General features: G+C 41.9%; 1 protein-coding gene and 1 long non-coding RNA gene across 5 annotated transcripts in view; one reads left to right on the top strand and one right to left on the bottom strand.

Moving 5' to 3' along the window:
* Positions 1-25,421, bottom strand: part of LOC139793411 (uncharacterized) — a 410,787-nt gene that overhangs the window by 45,141 nt on the left and 340,225 nt on the right. The gene's annotated exons all lie outside the window — the stretch shown is intronic.
* CPQ (carboxypeptidase Q) overlaps positions 3,250-25,421 on the top strand; it is a 164,336-nt gene continuing 142,164 nt past the window's right edge. The window contains exons 1-2 of one of the 4 annotated variants that reach the window (XM_071738015.1): positions 3,849-3,876; positions 23,972-24,042. The gene's annotated coding sequence lies outside the window, so the exon portion shown is untranslated. Of the gene's footprint in view, positions 3,877-4,581; positions 4,606-10,026; positions 10,108-23,971; positions 24,043-25,421 lie in introns of those variants that run through there. The other 3 variants (XM_071738014.1, XM_071738013.1, XM_071738012.1) reach the window with 3 other exon arrangements.

The raw sequence follows: 25,421 nt of genomic DNA on the forward strand, positions 1-25,421 counted from the left end.
AGTCAGGACATGTCTTACTAGCAAATTTTGCTGCCAGAACTTCTGTAGGGTCAATGAATGGCTGTCATTTTTATGTCCCTGGAGCATGTGTGTTCACTGATTTTTTGAGGTGCTGCATGACCTCTCTGCAAGAGGTTGGAAGAGCAGAGGGGCTGCTGCACACTGGTAAGGACCCAGGGCTTGGAGCTGCCAGCATCACTGTGCTCTTGCAGCATAGACACAGAGGCATTTTGCTACTAGCTATATGTTGGTTTGTGTTGTTTGGGAAGGAGCTGTCAACTTCAGCAGGAGAGGCTGGATTTCGTTGACTTACATCAACTCAGTACCAGAATGTACTGAAACTCAGGGCAACTAATGCTGACTTCTGACAGCAAACCTGGACAGGCCCCAGCTGTGTCCCAAGCAGCACATCCTACCCACCCACTGCTGGCAGAGCTGCTCCTCTTGGTACCTAAAAAGCAGAGTCTGACAGAGCAGCAGAAAAGCTAGCAGAACTGTATAGAAAAATAGATGCCATGAAGTGCTTGCTGATTTTCTTTCACAATATCCTTTTTAGAATTTATTTGCCACCACATTGCATAAATTGAAAGATGTACAAGTCATGCTCAAGACTCGACACTTCTTCCTAGGAAGAAATGAAAACCAGCATATCTTGGAAACTTAGGAATTTTTATTTTTGGCTCCTTCAACTGAAAAAGAAGAGAAAATAAAAGCTGAAGTTTTCATTAGCTAGCAGTCCATATTTACCTGCCTACAGTGCAGCAACAAAGCAACATTAAATGCAACATTAAATGAAAAAAACAAAACACCTTCTAGTGGTATGGAAATATGTCAACCTTGAGGAGACTTCTGGGGGACAAAAAAAGAAAAATGCCTTGATAAAGTAAATGTTATAAAAAGAAAACTGAGATCATGTTTCTAAACAAAGGTAGCTGGTATATTGGTAATTCCTTCAGGCTGGTACAGCGTGCTCCCACTTCAAACATCTCTGGTGCTTGGGCCTGTGCTGACAGCTTTTCAAAGGAATCTTATACGTTCTTCCCTCCCCCTCCCCATTTTGCATAACAATTTGTATGTGAATGTGCTTGTGATTTCTTCTTATTTTAATACAGTTGCGTTTTAGAGACTTCAATAAAGTTTGGAACTCCACCCAAGCAGTCCTTGCTTCAGAAACCATGCAGCCTAAATGGACTGGAAAAACAAAGCACAGCAAACCAGCATCATCCCCACTTTGTGCAGGGAGAAGTGTGGTACCAAGTGACTGTAGATCACAGCAGAAGAGATTCAGGATCTGTTCAGGCACTATCTTGCACCTAACAGCAGACTCCACCAGTTGCTTCATGTACAGCATGCTAGGTGAGAAAAATCCAGCAAAGAGAACTGTCATTTGTCTCACGTTAAATTCCATCCCCCTTTCTAGGACATAGATACTGGCTTATTCCTTGAAGAACCCAGTTACAGATAATTCTGATTATTTTTAACATTTGTATCTGTTCATTGCCTTTCTTGAATATTAAGTTATTGACACTGATCCTATTAGTGTAATCATGGCAGTTTTCTAAAGATTCATCTACACAGTGACTTTCAAGCACCTGAATAGATAATGAGTTAAAAAGTATGCAAGATGGATCATATGGATGACTTGTCTGGATGGAGGGGCAAAACTTTTCTTATGAAGTCTGGTAAACTGAGCATAGGTCTCCTTACCTTCAGGTGCTCCCTGATTTACAATTTACAACCCCTAGGAGAGAAAGACAGCAACCCTGAAGTCCTGAATCATCAAACTGAAGGGAAAAAAACCCTGTGCATTTAGTGAATAATGCAAAATACGATAATATAATGTAAGAGATGGGTGTGATGAAAATATCTCTCCCAAGGCCAAGTGGGTATTGATATGTTTGAAACCCTTAAACAGGGTGCATGTTGCTGGCTGAAAAGGTTTGGGGGGTGGAGCTCTAGGCTTTGTTGTTAAGTCTCTTTACTTGCTTTTACTGCTTCTCAGGCAAGGACAACAGAAGACATGAGCAATGTGCTCTGCTCTTCCCTATGACCTGGGATTAATGACAGCCATGCCAATACTTCTCCATCCTTCTATTCAGTGACAGGGAAAAAAGATTATTTATTGCTAATCTTCCTTCTGACTTCTTCACGGTGGATGGATTAATAAAGGAAGATAATCTGGAAAAAAATAATGGGAAATCAGGTGATTTAATTGTAAACAAAGCAAATGAAGAGAGAAGGAATTCCCCGCAGAAGTCAGCCCAAATCCTAAATCTGAATACTCCCAGTGCAGTTGCATACAAGCTCCTTCATGCAGACCTGTCTTATGTTCTGCCTCTCACTGAAAACAAAAGGGAAAGCTCTATCTTAGTGGTCAAGGTCCTAGATGTTATAGGTGCAAGAACTGATCTGTGGGGATGAAGTATTTCCTTGCATGACCTGCAGTGACACATTTAGAACTACTTGTGACATTATTTCCTGAGATACTGGCTTCACATGGATGCTCACAGTTTATATAGGACACAATATGTAAAGAATATACAAGAAGGCATAGGAATGCCAGATAGACAGGCAGCTCTTCTGTAGACAGACATTGACTTCTGTAATATTTTAATTTAAACAATTATTTTGTTACCTTAATGATACAGGGCTCTTCAAGGGCTGTCCAGTTTGAGAGAAAGGTATCACTGCAATCCCACCAGCATGCTCCATGATACGTACAGCAGAGGACATAGCCCCCAACTGCAAAAATGTAACAAGCAAATTGTGCACTGAAAATTAAAAGGGAAAACATAAAAATGAGTCAACTAAACGTGTGGAGCAGTCAGGTTGGCAGGACCTGCCATTATCTTTATAAATACCGTGATTCAAATCCTTCATGGTGCACACCCATGAAGCTCATTAATATTACAGTCTTTTCATTTAGGCAGAAAGTTCATGAATATTGGCATACTGTGTTGAATATAAGAGGGAAATTCTTCACTGTCTTCTTGCTACAGCAGCTTTTTGGAAATGTACCAAGGGCTTTGATCCTCAAAACATCTCTAAACACCTGGGTAGTTCCAATGATTTAAACAGAACCAATCGCGAGCTTCAATTCAAGCGCCAGCAGATTAAGACCCATGTTTGTATTTTAAGATCTTATCTACAGAAGAAACTGCACTCATTTACTTAAGTGCTTTTATCAACACGCCTTTATTTAAATGCGTGCAACGTTACCTGTGCAGGAGGCTGCCATGCAAGAAGCTGTGGCCATACCTCCCTTCGCAGCAGCGTGAAGGCAGCCAGGAGTCTGAGCAACCTGGGAGCCACCAGGGAAGGGGAAAGGGAGAAGGGGAAGGGAAGGGCATTGCTCTGCTCCGAAACATCCCCGGAGCGGGCAGGGGGAAAGGCGCCTCACGCCTCACACGTCGGCTCCCACCGCTCACGGGCCCGCCCGCCCGCCCTGCAGAAGCGCGGCACGGTGCTGCGGGCACCTCGCACCGAGGAGCTTTCCCCCCGCCGAGGGCTGGCGATAGTTCGTGTATGGCTGCTTTTAGGTCTCCTCCCCGGTTTATATCGGCCGGGAGCGCCCAGGCCGGGCTCGCAGCGCCTCACAAGGGGCCTATGCGGGCTGCTGCCAGACCCACCGGGGTAGGGGGGTACGCCCGACCTCTCCCGCATCACAACGCAGCACCGGGAGGGCCCGCGCCCTGATGCAGATCCAGGCGCCTCAGCACAACCGGTAGCACCCGGCCCGCGCAGCCGCCTGCTCTCTGCCCCTTTCCCCCCCGGCGGCGACGGCGGCGGCGGCTCCTCCTCCCCCTCCATCCCCAGCGGACCGTGGGGGGGCGGGGGCCGCGTTGTCACCGCCGCGGCCCGCTCTGCAGGGGGAAGGTGCGTGTTTGCTCTGCTCCCCGCCTCATCCTCCCCCTTTTCTTCTCCTCTTCTTCCTCCTCCTCACAGGGGGCTGGGGTCCGGAGTGGGAATCACTCATCCAGGCTGCCCGGGGAGCTGGCGATGCCCAGCGCCGGGCTGCAGTGCTGCTCCGGGGCCCCGCTTCTCGCGGAAGGCCCGGCCGTGCCTCCGGGGTGGAGGCAAGAAGGGGCACTCAGGCCACCATCACCGGCCTCTCGGCGGGGCTCAGCCCCGTCTCGTTCTCTTGCCGAGGGCTTGCTGTAAATCCCTGCCAGCGTGTGCTGGGAGCCACCCCGAAGTCGACTTTCAGTCGCTGGGCTGCAGCCTCGGGTTCTCCCGGGCCTGTCCTGTTCGGGGTCAAGGGCCTGGAGACCTGGGCCTGGCAGCGGGGCGTCAGGTCTGTGTTGTACCTGTCCCTCTGCCTGTCCTCCTGCCTTTCTCTGGAAATAACAGCAGCTTGGTGGGCCTTCAGCAACACGTGTGAGAAGAACTGCCTGCTTACCTTCTTGTTCCTGGGTATTTACACACAAACATTGGCTTTATGTTGTACCTAGCCCTGGCACACGTGCTCGGGGGATGCCAGACAGGCGTCAGGCGAGGTGCTCTGCCTTTATCTTGAAACCAGGAGAGCTGGCAGCAGTCACTGCCTGAATCAAGCTGTGCCACTGCAGGGGGATGGAACCCATAAGTACCAGATGGGTACATTAGGTATTTAATTATCTTTTATAGCACCCATCATAGTGAGGAGATCCCAGCATGTAAAGCAGCTTAGTGCTTCTCAGTAGGAAATTCTAGTAACTGGTACTCATTAGATCTTTTAGGACAGGACTTAGTTCTTCAAAGCCAACTTCAAATTGGTGCAAAAGGAAAAAGTACATGAGAGGCATTTTTATAGATACCTATACAATTTTTATATATGTGTATATGCATATACATAATTTATAAAAGGACTGATATAAGAGGGAGAGAAAAGTGAGATGCAGTTTTCTCTTGTTTTTTAATAAGCTCTGCAAGCTGAGTCAGATTTTTCCAAGGAAACATAAGATACAGAGGAGCCTTTTGAATCTAGAGATTGTATCTTGAAAAGTTACAAGTCTGCTCAGAGCTACTGAAGAGCGAACTCAAAACACAAGCACCAGATTTCTCTTTGCTTGCTGATTACGTTTCTTCCTTCAGACTGTAGAATTCTCGAGACCAGACTTTCTGAAGTGCTGCATGAACACAGAGTGCCTGCTTAGAGAAGGCTGTGAACATGCAACACCTGAAATCCTAATTTTTTGTTTTATAAGCCTTATATTTGATAATTTTTCTTGTCTGTCATTTTCACTCTGTTCAAAATTAGATTACTTTTTACTGTTTCTCAAGATTGTTCCATATCTCTTTTGTCTGAAAAGACTGTAATCTCTCAATGGGAGTGTGGTTTATTCTTCTTCTAAAGAAATCATTGATATGACCATAGAAAAGCTTTCCTGTGTGGGAATGGAAGGACTTCATACATCTATGTCTGTCTAGACTGTGTTTTAGCTTAGATTTAAGATTGGGTGACAAAACTTGGACTTGATTTTACTCTGATTATTTTTCTGTGACGCTTAAAGCTTGTGTTAAAAATCTTTGCCTCTTTTACCACTTGTAGAATGGCCTAGTTTTGTCTGATGCTCCCTCTGTTAGATTATTATTTTGATTAAAACCTTGGAGTTCCCCAACGAAACCCTGCAAAAGTCTGCCATATCCATGAGAGTTCTCATGTGCTTTGCTTCATTGTAAATTTGGACCCCTCTGTCTTGGATTAGATCTATCAATTGTGACTTGCAATCAGTTGTACTTCAACCAAACTTCACTATTTCAGATGAAGTCTGCATAGTTAAACTTGGATCAGAGCCACTGCAGCTTTAGAGATTCATGCCAAGCCTTTGTCTTAGCCAATCTTTTTTCTTCATCTTCAAAATGTATATAATTCTTTTGAACAGCAGAACAATAAGATACTGAATCAGATAACAACAGACTGCAAATCTGGGCCAGGGCAGAACAACCTGGCATTGACCCCTGTCGGGAGACATCTGTCAGTAAAAGCTCATATAAATTCTTATTTGTTTTATAACAGTTTTGCAAATACCTGCATGTCTTTAGTGGCAAATTGGGAAACATATTATACACTCTCTTATTGTTGATGTAATTGCAGAAACTCATAATACACACAGGATTCTTTTATCCCTGCTGTAGTGTATTAAAGTTTCTTGTTTTCAGATGGAAAACTTTGTCTTGTCATTTCTTCCTTCTTTCCTTTCCAGTTTTGGGAGGATGAAGATGAAGAATGGCAGTACATGAGATAGCAGCTGCAGGGGTGAAATATTTTGCTTGAAAAAGTACTTTGTGCTAGAAATGTACAAAACGATTACAGTCTTGAAGCTCTGAATTCCTTTCTGTTGTGTCTCAAAAGGAAATATTATCTGTTGAAAACTGCATTGAAGTAATCTTTCATTTTTTTGTTACCAAATATCTGCAGTAATCTCAAAGTACTGAAATAAATGTAAATTCTTTCTTCAGTTGACCACCAGTCACTTACATTTCCGCTGCACTGGCAGCAGTGAATTTTTATCTCTGATTCATAATATCCCAAATGCCAATTACTTGATAATGTCAATATTTCTGACAGAATCTGTGAAGAATGCTCTGTTCTCTTTTGTTATTTTTTTACAACAAAAGAAAAAAACATCTCATGTTTTCCTGAGAAAAATGTTAATCTTGTTAGCCTGTAGTTTAAGAATGGTACTTTGGGTGCCTTGATTTTACAAGAGGCTTGCTTTCTGTCATTGAGACAGAGTGGACTGGTTGGGCAGAGGGGGGCAATTTGTTTATTTTTAATGGAGAGTGTTTTTTATGGCCTGCTATAAATTATAGTGAAGTTTTTTCTCAGAATCTTTTAAATCTAATTAACACAGATGTGTTTAATGAATTTTGTACACAGTGGGTGTGAGAGAAAAATGTGAGAATCCCTTTGGTGCTGTTGCTGCCATAAAAGTATTTGGTTGGAGTATCCATGAACAGACATGCAGATTAAAATGCATCTCTAAATAGTTATTTATCTATTTTTTCAAAGTGTTTCTCTGTATTACCCATTGCAATAAGAGTTATTATAAAAGACCTGTGATCTCAGAACATGACTTTAAAAGGTACTAATACTGTTTCAGAAAAGAAAAATTGCAGTCAAATTTATCTCAGTTCTTGACTGTCTAAGATAAATTTTAAATCAGTGATCTTTATGTCTTACTGAGAGGAGGTTTATATTAGGTGACCCATCATAGATATTTTTTACATCATAGGAAATACAAACAAATAAGGTTTATTTTAAACTTGCCTGATTGACCATCCTACATGCAGTGCAACCATGGCTGTTCCCAGCAGCTCAGGGTTTGCCCAAACCTGTTTTGTGACACCACGGGTTGTAGCATCTTGTCACCCTTTTGAAGCCTGTTTTAATACTGATCTGAGAAAACAGATCTGGTTGTAAGTATACTTGTGGGTTTTTTCTTTCTTTTTATCCAGTTGCTGGTTATGATGTCTGATCTTTTACTCAAATGTAGTGATAGTACATTTCCTCCTAGAACACTCTGTATGAAAGGGAATGAGATCCCTCTTCTGCCCTCCTCCAATTTTTCTAGCTTTCATCTCCTACATGTGTATTGATACCCTGTGCTTTTCATATTTGTGTTCTTTTTTTTCAGAGGAGGCACTTGACTGTGAATTTACATAAAACAAGAGAGTCAAAAGTGATTTTGTGTTTCAAGTAGCACCACAAAAGAAGCTTACGTAATATTATACATGTGCCAATAGACATTTCAGAAAAAAATGTACTTTTTTTCAGGCTTCAAAATGAGATCTGAGGCCATAGACTCCTTTGGGAAAGCATCTACTTTTTATCTGTAACTTTTGAAAACCAAAGCATGAATCTGATTTGTCTGTAATGGTTTCCTCTTCTGGTCTCCACAGGTTTTGAGATTAGCTTTTCTGATTTTGTTGATTTTTATTGTTCTGAATAACAGGCCTCACCTTCTAGTGCTCTGTCTGATCATGTTCTGCCATACAAAACATGAGTGCTGTTCCATAGCAGACTGCAAAAACCCTTGAAGTTTTAGTTTAATGAAATTCTTTATTGTTTTGGAAGCAAAAGTAATTGCAAATTACTAATTTCTTTAAGACTGGTCATACACTGCAATGGGCTATTGATAATTTCTTTTATGACAACTAGATAAGGCAGAGAAGTACAGGATTAATCTCAGGTAATGTATCCAGTGCTGCCGAAAAATACGCAGAGCAGACAGTTTCTACCTCAGTGTGAAATACCCTAGAAGGAAAACAAAGTCAACTTGATTTTAATTAATTGTTCTATTTGGTTGTCTTGAAATAGTTGTTGGGTAAGGAATCTCTAGAGGATTTTCGTAAGCAAAAATGTCTCAGGCTTGGAAAATTCCGTTCAGGCTCCAAGTTACTGCCTTTCTCTAATTTACCTGCAGGTGCTGCAGGGGTTCCCAACAGAGCCACCCACCTGTCCTTGGGCAGTGTTTCTCACCCAGGTAGTAGAGACTGAGTAGTACATCCCTGTTTTTCCTTTGGCGTTAACCTACTGGTACTAATGCTCATGATTAATTTCTACAAAGAATAAATGTTTCTCACAGTGTTTGTTCCCTTAACCACCTTGCTGCCTGACCATATGGATGAGATTCTTGTGAAAGTGAATGGCAATTTGGAGGGCAGAGACACCACAGCCAGATGAACTTATGCCATGACTGATTCAGATATTCCGTTGCCTGGTCCATAGGCTGGTAAAATACATCTACATTGATTTTAATAGACATTACTATTGCAGTCTGTGATTTGTTCTTCATTTTGCAATTCTTGCATCTGAAAGCTTGCAGAAAGGGTGGTAGTGAACAGGAATACCTGTGTGGCTGCTCTTCAAAGAGCAACCGAGTGAGGACTTGTGCTTGTTTACAGCAACTGATGCTGTCCAGGTCAGCAGATCTGTCATGTGTTGCAGTGCTACCTGTTGTATATTACAATTATTATTGAAAAGACCTGGCATAGCCAAACCCAGCCCATGCAATATGGGTGGATCATATGGGGCTTTTTGGTAGTTGTCTGATTTCAGACTGTTCCAGCAAATGTGATGAGAGGGGACAGTGGTCAAACTGGAAAAAAACTTAAATAGTCGAACACCTCTTAAATGTCTGCTGTACACACACATAGCAGGTGAAAACAGTATCTTCAGTCTAGCATCTAAATATTTTCTGGGGCAGTGAAGTGTGTGAAATGAATACTATAATTATCTCTACATGTGACAGTAGGTGAGCAGAAAACTCACTTGCAAGTCTTTCTTCCTAGAGGAAAATATACTGTTCAGTGTTAAGTGATATTTCTTTTAGTAGTCTCTTCATTGTTTAAAGTAGGTCTGTTTTTTTCTTCCCCCAGAATATTGGTTTTGAGTAAAGATAGTCCTATTTACACAACACCATGAGTTATTTTGTGACTGTAAGCAAGCAAGACATGCCCCCTTCTCCCTCCAGACATGATGCTCTCCTGTGTAATGTTATTCATGGAACAAATTTGTGAAAATTGCTTTATAATTTTGTGGTGTTTTTTGTTTGTTTCAGGGTTTTTTTTTTGTTTGCTTTGGTTTTCTTGTTTTTTTTTTAAATGGTGCCATTTTGTTGTGATTATCGTGGAGCCTTCTCAGCTGTCTCATCCTTGTGTTGCTCACCACACTCTTGTCAGTCCCACCAGCATACATTTGCAGGTCTCAAGGGTTTACCAAAGTCAGAACAGTTGCATTTTTGGCAGTCAAGTTCTGCTTTATCTCCTAACCAGTAATGTTTTTTTCTCAGTGCCTTGCTGTTAGAATTAAATGTAGTCAGATGACTGTTCTCTGAAGATGGGGAACATGCAGTCTATTTGAGCAGCATGAATGGGAACATGGGGAAGTTCCTTTGGAGGGAGTTATAATGGGGGCTTATCAGTATGTGAAGGCAGATGCATTCTGGATAAATAATAATAAGTAGGGTAGTCATCTGTCTAATGCAACTTCCCAGAATTATCAAAATGATAGATGCTGTCTTATGTCTTCTGTCCCTACAGACAAGTGGCATAGGGAGAATGGAAGTCAGCTAATACTACCTTTTTTCCTGGAAAACATTTTCAGCTGTGGTGAGATAACAGGTGGGCTATCAGCAGTAAGCATTGCTGCAGCTGCAGGTGGTCTGTACAAGATTATTTGCTTTTCTGAAAGCAGAAGGTAACTTTGCCATAGAGAAAAAACCTTAATTTAGGAATAACTTAAGAAAATAACTTAAGAAATTTAAAATATCTGCTGATGTTGCCTGCCCTCCAGGTGTTTATATCTAAGTACTTTGTAGTCAACAAGTAGGGCTAGTTGGTAAACATGAGGTAAAGGGTGTAGGATTAGTGTTGCCCTCAGATCTGTTCCAATGGATAACTGGGAAGTTGCTGTCATCAGGGAGCAGGACTGATAGGTAATTCATTGCTTGAAGCACTGTTTGTGTCCCAGCTTGTTTCTAAATGGTTTCAAGAAGAGCTTTCTGAGGAGTGACCCTAATATGGAACTCATGGAAGTGGAGGCACATGTGGCAAGATGGTCATCCTGAAAGGAGCAGCACTTTACTGAGAAGTCAAAGAGGACTTTTTGGCTGCTTCTGAATGAAGGAGGAGTTGTAATCTTATATGTGAATTCTACCTCATCAGTTGTTCCTGCTTGAAAGCTGATATATGTGGTAAAAATCAAAACCCAAGTTTCATTTTAATTTGGAATTGTATTTAATTGACAGAGACTCTGACATTTGCAACAGCTGGATTCACTGAAGGAAGCACAGGCTCCATGCTTTCCTCACATTATTAGCACCATAGCCCCAAATGTTAAGTAGTCTCCCTATTCATGCTGTGGATAGAGAGAGCCCTCTGCAATTTTTGCAGGTTTGACAGTGCAAATGTGTGGGTTTGAATATTTCCAATTGTAGCTAAATCAAAAGTGCTAAGTGGATTGGTTCTGCGTGCTTTTGTTTCCCTAATGATTGGTCTCGTGACTAGAAATACAAAAGCCCTGTATGCAGAGGGATACCTAGCAAGTAGGATAAAAGCCACAGCTGTCCTAATACCAGGGATCCCTGGCTTGTTTGATAACATGGTACCTAAATAGCAATTTAAAGGGTGTCTAAATAGGTTCTAATGTGTGTCAGGTTTTAATGTGTTGTCCTGGCATAATTCCTCCAGCAATCTGAGAAAGCTTGTGGCTGTCACGTGCAGTAGTGGAAGGTAAGGTGAGCACCTGGGGTCTGGAAATGGAGCTGTGGGCTCTCTGGGCTCTGTTTGGCTGTTGTCCCTGTGTGCATCCTGGTGCAGTCGGTCCCCTGGGCCTGGTTTGTTCATGGCAGCAGTGGTGAGCTGGTTTACCCAAAGGTGGCCAGTGTGAAGTCTTCTCTGGAATTTAGAAGCTGACACTTGCCTGTCAGCTTTGCCTTATGAGACATGAACTGTCCAGAAGTGTTTAAGACTTAGGAAATGTGGCTGTTTTCTTTCCTCTGGTACTTTCCCAGCACAGTATATATAATCTCTGAGAAATATTGGTCAGGTGCAGTATTCGAATCATGTCAGTGCAAAGATAGAGATATCCTAATATTTTTCATATTTGCAGAAAAAGGATTGATCACATTGTGTCCTCAGTAGTCTCTTAGGTGCTGACACACATATGTGTGTGTCAGATGTGGCAAAATGTATTCCAGAAAATGTCATACATGTATACCTACTAGTTGGCTTATGATTGCCAGAGCCAGTGTCTTCCCTTGACACTCCAGTAGAGGATCAGCTTTTGTATTGTCACATTCAAGCCCCTATTAGCATCTGTATCACAAAAATGGCACCCCAGCTAATTTGGCAGCTACAACAGAGAACCTTAGAGGGTTTTAAAGGATGGCTCTCCAATTGTTTTTCTAACACCATGAGGTTCAAACAGTAATTGTAATGAGAAAAGGGAATTTCATAGTTCATTAAGCTACCTTCCTTCTCAAAAATATTTTTTTTTTTTTCCATTTTGGAAAGATACCTCTGATGTAGATCCACAATATATTTTGGTAGTGGTACTTTCTTCATTTATGCTGAAGCTCCTGTAGGTATTTTTGCATGTATATTCTATGGTGTCTCTGAAGGTATAGCTCTGCAAGAATGAGGCATTTTTTTCTGCTTGGACACTTACCTACATTATCTAAAATCTATTCAATTCTGTTTTCATACTTTGAAGCAGTAAGACTGCTTTGAAGAGGGCACATCTGAAATGCCTCTATGCTAATGCACTCAGCGTGGAGAATGAAGGAGTTCCACAAATCTGCATACCTGCAGGGCTGTGCTGTTACTGGTATCACTGGGAGGCTGTGGGATGGATCCCATGACTGGAGCATGGGATGGCTGGGTATAAACTAGTGAGGAAGGGCAAAAGAGAAGGGAGTGTTGCTCCCTACATCAATATTCAGCTGGAGTCCATTGAGCTCTGCCTGGGGATGGATGAGGAGCTGAGAGAGAGCCTATGGGTTAGGATTTAAGGGAAGTTAAGGCAAGCAATATCATAGTGGGGGTCTGCTACAAGCCACTGGGTCAGGATGACCAAGTGGATGAGGCCCCTCTTCAGACAAATAAAAAGCTGCTTTGCACTTGCAAGCTGTGGTCCTCATGGGGTCTTTAATCACCCTGACATCTGCCGGAGGGACATCACAGCAAAGCACCAGCATACCAGGAAGTTCTTGAGTGCAACAACTTTGTCCTCCATACATAGAATACATAGACCTTGTATTCACTCACAGAGACAGCCTGGTGTAAGACTTAACAGGAGACCAAGCTGCAATGACCATGACACTTTAGAATTTGAGATCCTTAGGGCAGTGAGGAAAGTGTGAAGTAAGCTGATGGCACTTGATTTTAAAAGGGCAGACTTTAGTCTCTTCAAAGATCTGCTTGGTAGACAAAGCCCTGGATGGGAAGGGAGCCCAGAAAAGCTGATTCATTTCCAAGGATCACTTCCTGCATACCCAGGACCAATGTGTCCCAGTGAGGAGGAAGGCAGGCAGGCAGCAATGCCAGGAGGCCTGTGTGGATGAGCAAGGAACTCATGAACACACTTAGAGGTAAAAACAGAGTTTACAGAGGATGGAAGCAAGGATGGATACCCTGGGAAAAGTACAGAGAAGAAGTCAGAGAAGCAAGAGATCAGGTTTGGGAAGCAATATAACAGAATTTGATCTGGTAAGGGCAAGAGGAAAACTTTCTATAGGTATGTCAATGATAACTGGAAGACTAGGGAAAATGTGGGCCCACTCCAGAAGGAAATGGGAGAGTTGGTTATCCAAGATGTAGAGAGGGCCGAGGTACTCAATGACTACTTTGCCTCTGTCTTCACCAGCAAGGACTCTGGTCACACCCTCCATGTTACAGAAGCCAAAGGCACTAGGAAAAGGAAGATCTGCTCCACCATAGATGAAGAGCAGGTTCACCACCTAAATAACCTGAAGGTGAACAAGTCCATGGAACCTGATGGGATTCACCCGTGGCTCCTGAAAGAACTGGTGGATGAAGTTGTAAAGCCACTGTTCATAACATTTGAAAAGTCATGGCAGTCTGGTGAAGTTCTTGCTGACTGGAAAATGGGAAATCCAGAAGGACCTTGACAGGCTCAAGAAGTGGGCTTGTGCAAACTGCATGAAGTTCAACAAGGCTAATGCAGGGTTCTACACCCGGGTTGAAGCAATCCCATGTACTGCTGTGGCAGTGAGACGGGGGAGCAGCTGAGCCAATGGGAGGAGAGGATAGGTCAGGTGACCCACATGGACCAATCACAGTGCTCCTTCCCATGGGGCTCAGGATAAAATGGCTCCAAGGGAGCCCCATGGGGCTTCTCTGGCTGGGGTGAGGTCTCTGCCACTGCTCCTGCCACTGCTCCTGCCACTGCTCCTGCCACTGCTCCTGCCACTGCTCCTGCCACTGCTCCTGCTCCTCCTTTCCTCACCAGAGCAGAACATCATTCCCCAGGACAGGTCACCGCTGCCTTCCAAGGGGGAACAGCTTGGCTGCTCCTGAGGCTGTTGGGGGCTGTCACTGAGACCTGGACTTGGGCACTCCCAGCTGCTGCCCAGTCCAGGGTGGGACTTCTCTTCTTGGGCAGTAATTACCAACTGAGAAGAGCAGGCTCTGTATTTACATACATATTTGTAACTTCCTACCTCATTAAACCTATCCTGATTTTTTTTTTTTTTCTTCAAAACTTAAAGTCTCTCTCCGTTATTTCCTTCTTCATCTTCCCCTGGGAAGATGGGGAATAATACGACCATCTAGAACTGTGACAGTGCTTTAGACTCAAGTCCACTTTGAACATCTGATAAGGTTTATGGTGTCCCTTTTTCACTCCTGCAGAGAGAAGTTCGACCATAGGTATTATGAAACTGATGTTTATTCAGGTGTCAGGTATTTAGTTCTGAGCAGTGTATAAATTTCTTTCCCATTAAAAAACAAAGGACCTGTAAGACACTGTACCTGGTAGAAGCCAGGTATATGTGTATGAACAGAGTATTCAAAATGAACTTTAAATTTTGCATTGAATTGTTTTCAGATAAAAATTAATATACCTTTCAGCTTCCCCATCCATGTTTTTCCAAGCAGAAAGTTTGTATATAGAGAAAATTGTTGATATTTAGCCAAGTTTTGCTAACCTATAGCAGCTCAGTGTAAGCTATTTCACAAGTAACCTGCATGATGGATCTTCTGAGTCACTGCAGGAGAATTTTGGATAGAAACATGCCAGCTGTGGTAGTTTGTGAACAAAAATAGAGAACAGACATTTTCAGATCTTTATTACTAGTAGACCAGATGCATTAATTGTATTTATAACTATTTTACTATCCTGTATTGAAAAATGTGAACATAACTTAAATACATCTTTAAAATTCACTTTGGGAAATAGAATTGCATGTCTCAGAAAAATAGGAACTGTCTTACCCAGACTCACTGGGGTCAGTGACTGCCTCTCTATGTTTGTTCTGTTATGTTCTTTGGAGCTTTTTGCTGTTGATTTTGTTACTGTGGATTTTTTCTTCCACATTGTTTTCCAGTTGGCTTTTTGTAGTATGGCCATTTGCTTCCCTGCAGCAAGCTTTTGACCAGCTTTCCTGGTAGTGTAAGCAGAAAGGGGCTGAGTGGTTATGCTTATTGAAATGTCTTTCATGTGGCAACTGAATCCTTTGGAGATGTCACTTCTGGGTCCCTCCTCTTCCAGTTGTTTGTCCACTCATCATCTGTAGTTTCAGGTCCTAAAGGCATGTTTGTCTCAGTGTATATGTGTAGCACTGTGAACTCTTAACTGAGACTGTATGTCTTGACATGCTTGGGGAAAAAAAAAAAGTTAATACTGTTAGGTAGCTGATTTGTTTTGTCCTGCAATAGCAAAATAGTTTATTTTTTTCTCTTAATTGGTGGTAAAAAGTAACAGAAACTTAACTGCAGAACCAGAACTACCTTAGATGTGGTAGCTGTAGTGTTCTGTGATCAAATGTGTATTGCACTGGGAAGTAGGTTTGATGGAGAAGTGGTGTTGGAACTTTACTCAACATCAGAAGGAGGTCTGGTTTTGCTAAATTTGTTTTTAAAATTTGGCTGAAAACTCGTTTTCTATCAAGCTCTTTATAAGTAAAGTGTCTTTATCTTATTTACAGTTTGTTCTTTGCCTTGGTTCTTTACATTCAAACTTTTTAATCATGCTTTTGTTTGTACATTACAGTGCAGTCTGTGGTGGGATGGGAGCCCCAGTTGTACACTGTTACTGAACTTTTAACAATTTAATTCTGATGTTTATATATTGGAGTATGGTATGATATTTCAGTACCAGTGTTATGCCCTAGTGAACATGATGAAATTATAAATTATATATTTCATAACATACCTCATTGAAATTAATATCCCTTCCCACCCTTATAGAGAAACATTTGCATCATAAAAATATTTTTTTCCATCGATTGTCATGAGAAATTCTTGATGCTTTTCCAAATTCATCCTTTGTTGTTCTAGAAAGGAAAGACTCGGTGGCCATTTCTTACAGCAGGGTGGCAAAAAAATAGGAAATGAAGTTTTCTGAGCAAATGTAGAAATATGTTCACTGTTTTTCTCAGCTTCTCAAAACCAGTTGTACGTTGATACTATAGGAATGTGTCAGGGTTTAATGCTGGCCTGGCAACTGAATGAGAGATGCTCTCTATTAATCCCCCTCTCTGATAAAGAAAGGAGAGAGAATAAGAGAGGGAGAGTTACAGGTTGGAAACTAAACTACACAGCTTTAATGAAACAGTAATGATAAAAAAGGAAAATTTATTAAATATATACAAATATACAGGAAAATTATGCCATGTTCCTCCTCCCTTTCACCCAGTAATGCTCATGTCAGCACTGAGGCTGCAGGGCAGCCCTGGGAAAGTCCAGGCTGGACTGGAGTCAGCAGCAATCAGGAGCTGGAGTCAGGAACACACAGACTCAGGCTGGTAGGGATCAGGACCACAGGCAGAGGAGTGGATGGAATCCTCCCCGGATGCTGAAGCAAAACAGGGACAGAGTAAGGCAAAAAGGCTGAAGGAAGGGGAAGAAGAAGGGTTTTGACCCTTGTGATCCTTCAAATCTGTACTGAATAGGACACGTATGGGATGGAGTACTCCATTTGGTCAATTTTGGTCACCTGTCTTGTCTGTTCCTCCCTAAAGGAGGGCTGCAGGTGTGACCTCTTTACTCCTTTTCTCTTTCTGGAGCACAAGATGTTCCTCAGAACCGAGCAGTGGCCTTGGTTCTGCATACGAGTCTCTAGCAGAAACTATAAACATCGAGTGTTTTCAGTCCTAGAAGCAGACACTGACTGAGAAACTTGCTGTTAATTTCAGCAAGTACAGCTACTTATGACTTAGCTGAAAGTAAAATTACAAAACAGAAAGTTAGCTGTATCCTAGCCCACCAGGACAGAGAATAAGGAACATACCTTTTCTTGTGACTGTAGAGAAAGACTGGATTAAAAACCCCTAGTAAATAAGAATGTTTAGAAAAGTTAGTTACTTTTAATCTGGAAATTTTATCACATTCATCAATGCTGAATAATTATTGACTTAATTTGGAATTTTGTTGCTAATTGCAGTCAGTAAAATTAGTTTATAGGTGTTTGGAGTAAAATAGCTAAAATGGTTGGATATTTTTGGAAATGTTAGTCTTCCCTTTTTTGGGTCTTTTTCTTTGAAGCATTTAAAAATGTGCATAACTTTTCTCTGACATTGTTGACTTAAAATGAAAAAATTTGTTCCATATACAAAGCAAAAAATGCTTAGTAGGACTATGGTCATAGAAGAATAATATTCATGTATAGAAATGCTAAGAGTTTAAGAGTTAATTCTAGAGTGGTATTTGATGCATGCAGGTGAGATTATAATCTCATGTAATTTTTGTTAAGACCAGATAGTCAGAAAACTTGGGTTCGTTGCACTCCTTTACTTAGTAAGTAGCTAATATTAGTTCATTTGGCAAACATCTCAACCCTTAGTCACTTTTAAGACTAAGATTTAATTGTTGGAAGGGGACACTCAAAAGTATTTTCTATTTTCTGTCCAAAAATGAAGCAACATAAAGCATACATGTGTTCTGTAGCACTGAAGAGCCTTCTGCTGCAATGCTGCTTGGAGGGGCACCAAGAGGTGCCTGTGAGTGCCAGGTACTTGGCATTTTGATGGCTTTCAGCTTTCAGACCAGCTTGTGACAGTGATATCCACACATTCATTGTTGTTAGCAGAACCTGATTTGCTCATTTTTCAAGGTCCATCCATCATCTTTAACAGCTTTTGCTATCCAGAAGTATGGGATGGTCATGTGGTCATAGCTCATACCTTCTTATATGAAGATAGGTTTCTTCCTTTGGCCAGACCCAATCTACTTCTCTTTCAATAAGCACTCAGAAAATACTTAGCATTAGAATTTGGCAAGTATTTTAACTGCAAGTTCAGGATACAAGATGTGCTGTTTAGTGTGTTTTGAAAAAGAAACGGGGTTTAGAATTTTGGGTGATGTTAAATATGGGTGCTCACTGGCAGGTTTTGCCTTTTGTGCCCCCTAATTTGTAGCCTTTTGTTTCTCTGTCTTGGGCACTTTGTTCTTTTTCCATAGCCTAATTCCTCTCCTTAGATAAGAAAATACAGAAAATACAGAAGAGGTTGTACAAGAAGAGTTCTGTGGTTTTATTGCCTCAGTAAAAAGGGGATGCTTTTCTCCCATAGAAAATGCTGAAAGAACAACGTGTGATTCTTAAGAGTTTGTGTATCAGTTATATATTCATTTTTTAAAAATGTAAAAGATGTGTCTGTCTCAAGGGCCTTTACAATCAGTAAACGTTCCATAAATTATAAGAGGCCACTAATGTTTTGTCTCATAATGGGGGTCTGTATGTATTTTTTTCATTAGCCTGTCTTTCTGTGTCTGAAGGAAACCTGTCTTGTTTTTACACTAGAGCAATAGTTATGGACTTAAAGGAAGTGTCACCAAAGTTGAGCAACAGAATTCCAGATAATATAATTGCAGCCCTATTCTGCTCTGTTTTGATTTAATTTTCCAAAATAATCTTTCCTGTCCCCTCTGTCCCAGTTTTCTTTCAGCATTATCAGCTGGACATTAGCTGTGTACTTTGGCAGTCATTGTAATATGAAAAAACATTGTATATTTTGGTGTCATTGTTTCCTAACTGCCTTTCTTTCATTGAATATTCCTGTTCTGTTCAGTTGTTCTCTAAAAATCCCACAGATTTCCTGTCTTTTGCCTCTAAAAAGATAATGTACTCCCTTTTGAGAACTCTTTGTATTTTGAACTCTCATTAAGAATAGTATCAGCTGCTAGATGGCCTAGGCATTGTTTGGTGATAATGCTTTGTTGTTTGGGTTTTTTTTTATACTTAATTTTTGCCTTGTCTGTCACTGCTTCTAAAGGAAGGAAGTACAAGACCTACTGTTTCTGTAGCTTCACTGTTACTCTGTACATGGGTTACGGTATCATTCTTCAGGATTCCTGCCATGGAATTATTCAGCTGCTTCTGAATAAGGTAGTGTCAAGGTAGCCTCTTACAATTCTGAAGTTTTCAGGTGAAGAAAAAGTTAACTGTGGTTCCTTCTCCTGCTTGCTCCCTGTTCAGCTATAGTACATCCACCATACAGAGTATACATAGGGTATGAACTCTTTCTTTTGCTGGATGGGGAGCTAATACTGCCAATATATCCAGGCATATTTGGACTTTCTCTTAATCTTTAGTCATCTTTAAACATTTCACTTGCTGTTCTGTCCATGTTAAGTTAATATCACTAGCTGGGTGCATATGATCACGCACCACTGGGTCACACTTAGCCTTTCAAGAATTTCAGGGCATACCTGGCTGGGGGAGTTGGGGGTGTTCAGCCTGGAGAAGAGGAGGCTCAGAGGAGACCTCATCACTCTCTACAACTCCCTGAAAGGAGGCTGGAGCCAGGTGGGGGTTGGTCTCTTTTCCCAGGCAACCCTCAGCAAGACAAGAGGGCACGGTCTCAAGTTGTGCCAGGGGAGGTTTAGGTTGGACATTAGAAAGAATTTCTTTACTGAGAGGGTGATCAAGCATTGGAATGGGCTGCCCAGGGAAGTGGTGGATTCTCCATCCCTGGAGATATTTAAAAAGAGACTGGATGTGGCACTCAGTGCCATGGTCTGGTAACTGCAGCAGTAGTGGATCAAGGGTTGGACTTGATGATCTCTGAGGTCCCTTCCAACCCAGCCAATTCTATGATTCTATGATCTTCAGTTGTAGCAAATCAAGATAGTTCTTCTGAAGCTGATAAAGGTAAGAAAACTCATGGTTTTCTGTTTCCTTTGGAATTTTAGTCTTTTTGGCCCCAGTAATAATGTCTTGTTTTTTATTCAAAGTCCTGTATCCATATGGTGGTGTACTCTTCCTTTCCTTAACCTTAGATGTAAAAAGGCTCATTTTAAGGACTTTGTACTGTAAATCATAGAATCATAGAATGGCTAGGGTTGGAAGGGACCTTAAAGACCATCTAGTTCCAACCCCCCTGCCAGTAGGTCAGGTTGTTAAGGTCCTATCCAACCTGACCTTGAACACTTCTAAGCGTCCACAACTTCCCTGGGAAACCTGTTCCAGTGTCTCACCACTCTCATAGTAATGAATTTCCTCCTAATATCTTATTTAAATCTCCCCTCTTCAAGTTTTAAACCATTGCCCCTTGTCCTCTTGCTACACACTTGTGCAAAAAGTCCTACCCCAGCTTTCTTGTAGGCCCCCTCCAGGTACTGGAAAGCTGTCGGAGCCTTCTTCAGGCTGAACAACCCCGACTTCCTCAGCCTGTCTTCACAGGAGAGGTGCTCCAGTCCTGATCATTTTTGCGCCTCTCCTCTGGACATACTCAAAGAGCTCTATGTCCTTGTTATGTTCAGGACTCCAGAACTGGATGGCAGGTGGGGTCTCAGAAGAGCAGAGTAGAGGGGGAGATTCACCTGCCTCCATTGACTGTCTGTGCTTCTTTTGATGCAGCCCAGGACATGGTTGGCTTTCTGGGCTGCAAGTGCACAGTGTTAGCTCATGTTGATCTTCTGGTCCCCCATTGCCCCCAAGTCTCTCTCCCCAGAGCTGCTGGTAACTTTGACTGTGAGTATTCCCAAAACCAAAATTTTCTAACTGATTAAAAGCTCTCCCAGATGAGGAATCTTAAAAATTCTGGAGGACAAGTCTCTCAGGAATGTCTGCTTTTCTGCTTCACTCTTCAGGATCATAAAGCTTTCCCTCTATCGCTTTTATCTTTCTAAGTGATGGAAAAACTCTGTGACTTTATTTTTAGGCAGAAATCTCCTCCTCGTTTTGCAAGTCCACCTAGCCTTCCAGCCATTCTACTCCACAGCTGTCACAACAAACTTTTTTTCAGATGCTATTAAATGTATCAGACATCACTCTGAAGCATGTGAGTTTGTTACCCTGGGGCTTTTCAGTCTATTCTAATGTTATCAAAACCACTCTGTGATTTCAAGGTTTCCTACATTCCTTGGAGGAAAATCAAATGGTACATGATTAGGAAACTGATAGATAGTATACAGATTTAGCAGATCTCTAGCAAATAAGTGGTTAATATCTTCAATTTATTGTTTTCTTTCTTCATTTCCCATAACCGTGACTCTTGTGGAGTCTCTGTATCCTTTTGTCTGTATTTTCAACTGGGATTTGGGGAAAACTTTGCCACACTGGAGAAGAAGCATTGGTCTAATGCTAAGATAAACTTTGTTTATCTTATTTCTTTTCCCTCTGCTCCTCTTTTGGTTATCTGATTGCTGTAGACAGTTTTCCCATCTGAGTTTTTTTAAATCGTCTTTCATTCTGAAAATGAAACAGTTCTGTCTGTTAAATTTAAATAATTTACAGTGCAATGATTTTAATGGTCAGAATCAGAATCACAGAATGGTTTGGGTTTGAAGGGACTTTGAACATCATCTGGATCCAACCCCCCTGCATGGGCAGGGACACCTCCCACCGGATCAGGTTGCTCAAAGCCCCGTGCAGCCTGGTCTTGAACGCTTCTGGGGACAGGGCATCCACAGCTTCTCTGGGCAACCTTTTCCAGTGTCTCACCACCCTCACATTAAATAATTTTTTCCTAATAGCTAAATTTGCCCTCTTTCAGTTTAAAATCTTGTCCTATCACTAAAAGCCCTTGAGAAAACTCCCCCCTCAGTTTTCCACTACCTTCAGGTACTGGAAGGCTGCTCTAAGGTCTCCCTGCAGTTTTGTCTTCTCCAGGCTGAACAACTCCCAAACTCTCTCAGCCTGTCTTCATAGGCTGATCATCTTCCTGGCCTTCCTCTGGATGCTCTCCAACAAGTATCCTTCCCTCTTGTGTTTGTTACCCCAGAACTGGATGTAATACTCTATGTGTGGTCTCATGAGAACAGAGTAGAGGGGGAGGATCACTTTCCTTGACCTGCTGGCCACACTTCTTTTGGTGCAGCCCAGAATACAGTTCATTTTCTGGGCTGCAGGCACACATTGCTGGCTCATGTTGAGCTTCTCATTAGCCAGCATCCCCAAATCCTTCTCCTCAGGGCTGCCCTCAGTCCATTCTCTGCCCAGCCTGTATTTGTGCTTGGGGTTTGCCTCAACCCATGTGCAGGACCTTGCACTGGGCCTTATTGAACTTTGCATGGGCCCATCTCTCCATCCTGTCAAGGTCCCTCTGGATGGCATCCCTTCCCTCCAGTGTGTCAGCCACACCACACAGCTTGGTGTCAATAGCAGACTTGCTGAGGGTGCACTGAGCCCACTCTCCATGTTGCTGGCAAAGACATTGAGCAGTCCCCCAGGAACATCCCTGGTCACTGATCTCCACTTATGGAAGACTTTACAGAAGACAATGTCAAATGCCATAATAATTTCAAGGCAAACAACATCCACTGCTCATCTCCTACCTACCAAACCAGTAATTTTGTCCTAGAAAGCTATCAGGTTGAATAAGCATCATTTGCCCCTAGTAAATCCATGCAAACTATTATTGAGTCACCTTCTTCTTCTTCATATGTTTGGAAATAATTTCCAGGAGGATTTTTGCCTGTCACCTTACCAGGGATCAGGGTGAGGCTGACTGGCCTGTAGGTCCCCACATCTTACATCTTGGACTATAAGACAGGAGTAACATGACCTTTCAAATACAATTGTGAGCTGCCTCACTATGACATCTGGCAGCTGTCTCAGCATTTGTGGTTGCAACCCATCAGGCCCCATGGATTTACATATGCCCAGTTTGTTTAACTGGTCTTCCTAACCTGGTCTTCCTCCCATGAGTGTGTCTTCCTTGCTTCAAACTTTCCCTTTGAAATGTTAAGATTTTACAGGAAGAAATCTCTCTCTTCTGTGAATCACAGAATCCCACAATCATCTGGGTTGGAAAGGACCTCTGAGATCATCAAGTCCAAACCTTGATCCACTGCCAGCATGGTTCCCAGACCATGGCAATGAGTGCCACATCCACTCTCTTTTTAAAAATGTCCAGGGACAGAGAATCCACCACCTCCCTGGGTAGCCCATCCCAATGTCTGTGGACAGTATTCAGACCATGTCCTTCCTTCTGTGTATGAATCAAGGTACTGCCATGGCTGGATGCCCCCTGTCCACTTCACCTGAAGCTAAAAGAACTGGAACTGTGTTACATCTTTTAGCTTTGTACTCATTTTGAACCACAGAATTCAAAGTGTGTTCTTTCATCCTGGAAGGCTGAGACCCTACATATTGCTTTAAGCTGAATTAAGATGAATAAGCCCTGAGCTCTGATGAAGTTTCTGAAAAGACCAAATTCACCTGGTGTAAACATGCAATGTCTGCTATGTGAAAGGCTTTCAGTTCTGCTCAAAATGGGAAGAGGATCAATGGCAGCTGCCCCTTGGTGCTTAATATAACAGTATTAGTTTTCCCTTTGAAGAAGTGAAAGGTGGGAGTTGCAGGTTCTTAGATGGTCTAGAGAGCTTCACTTTTTGGAGAATACCCTGAACAAGAGGCTGCAGGTGAGGCTGGAACTGGACCATTTTGCATCCTTTCCAGACATGCAAGATGTATAAGGTCAGAGAAATAAAATAGAGGGACTAAAACATGCTGATGAGCTTTCTTGCCTCCTGGAATGGCCAAGAGAATCCCAGATTCTTAACCTTATTCAGAAAATGATTATTTTGTGCTAAAGAGCCATGGAATTAGATGCATTAATAGGGCTGGGAGAAAGAATTGTGCTTCTTGAAAGTGTGTTTTCTTCCTGTCTCATTTGGCTCTAAACCCTCATGAAGAAATTCAGTGAATAACTAAATGCATTGAACATTTGTGACAATCATTACTTTTTAAACTTGGCTGACGCTGTGATGTTTGTTTGCTAATTTTACCTAGTAAGATGTGCAAAAATCAGTAGGTTCTTTTCCCAGATTATTTATTGAGGTGATAAACTTGGTGTTGCAGAGACTGGGGACATCAGATGTGCTGTTCTTTCCCTGAATTGGCAGTAGAGTGATTCCTTTATTGCAGTCCAAGTGAGTATGACATTACTTTACCTAGCAGGGAATTATTTCTGACTGCTGCTAGCTTTTTGCTGGGTTGTGCTGAACTATGCAGGGAAAGCACAATAAATTATGTTCCCATTCTTGTGTTCTTGCCCAGGGTTTGAGTTTAGTTGTGCTCCTCTTATCATGCAGTGGCAGATAGTGAAAAGCTTCATGGTGGCCATGTAAAATCCACATCCACAAAACTGTAGAGACATGTCTGTTCTCTGTTTAGTGGGAAATTCCTGGAGAAAATGTGGCTCTTAAATGCAGCTCCTCTGGGGCAGCCTTTGGACAGAGGATACTGCTGGTTTGAATGAGGCCAGGAAGAGCAAAGGGGAGCATTTCTTAGTTAAGAGAAATATGATATCTCGGGTTTCATTTCTCCATTGAAAAAAATGCATGAAATTGGTAACTGGCAGCTCTCTGAGACTGCTAATGCTAATTAAGCAATCCCCTGTGCTTTCTGTTATCAACTAAACAGATCAGCTTTGTGTGGTGGATTTTGCAAACCCTTAAACAAGCAAAATCCAAAACCTTAAGTTTTTGAAACAAACTCTACAAAGTTGTCTTTACTCAGAAAGTATTTGTCTTATGGCAGAAGTCAGATTATCTTGCTTACTTCTTTGTGGGTGATGGGCTTTCCAAAAATCAGGAAACACGCCTGGTCATCCTTAGAAAATTACTGATGTCTCTAGCAGAGGATGTCTGTGAGCATGTAATTAACTGGTCCAAAGGGAAGGAATATGAGGAAAGTACTGAGCTGAGCAATAAAAATACACCCATACTCTCTGTATAGTATAACCACAAATAAACAGTAATTCAGACTATAAAAGGCTTTTTACAGTTCTCCAACAGTGTCCTGAGATAACCCTGGAGTCTCCTGTTTCTGATTGTGTAAGACCTTCACCCTTTCTGTCTCACAGGGAGGAAATGTCTGTGATAAATTTGTCATTCATATATGAAATCACAATTTATGTTGTTCTCTTGGGAAAATGACAGTTCAGTGGGAAGAATTTGTTACTGCCTTGATCTCAGGTTTAGGGAACATTTGAATAGTTAAGAATAGCTTAATATTCTTAGATTGCTAAAGATAACATTTAACTTGCTGTTCATGAATAGACACAGAAAGACCTATGAAAAGTCTGCCTGCAGTTAGCACTGGTTGTCATATGAGCTAGGCTTGGTGACTCCAAAATTTGTGGTTGGTTGGTTTTTTTTTTTTCCTTTTTTTTTTTTTTTTTCTTCTGGTAGTTTATGAATCCTAGAAATGTGGTTTAATTCTTTGTCCCCTTCTGCATTGCATAGCCAGCTTTCCAGATGGCATCCTAAGAATGGTTACCTGGTATGTGTCCTTCCTGAGAGCTAAT

This window comes from Heliangelus exortis, chromosome 2 (assembly GCF_036169615.1).
Source record: "Heliangelus exortis chromosome 2, bHelExo1.hap1, whole genome shotgun sequence".
Lineage (NCBI taxonomy): Eukaryota > Metazoa > Chordata > Aves > Apodiformes > Trochilidae > Heliangelus > Heliangelus exortis.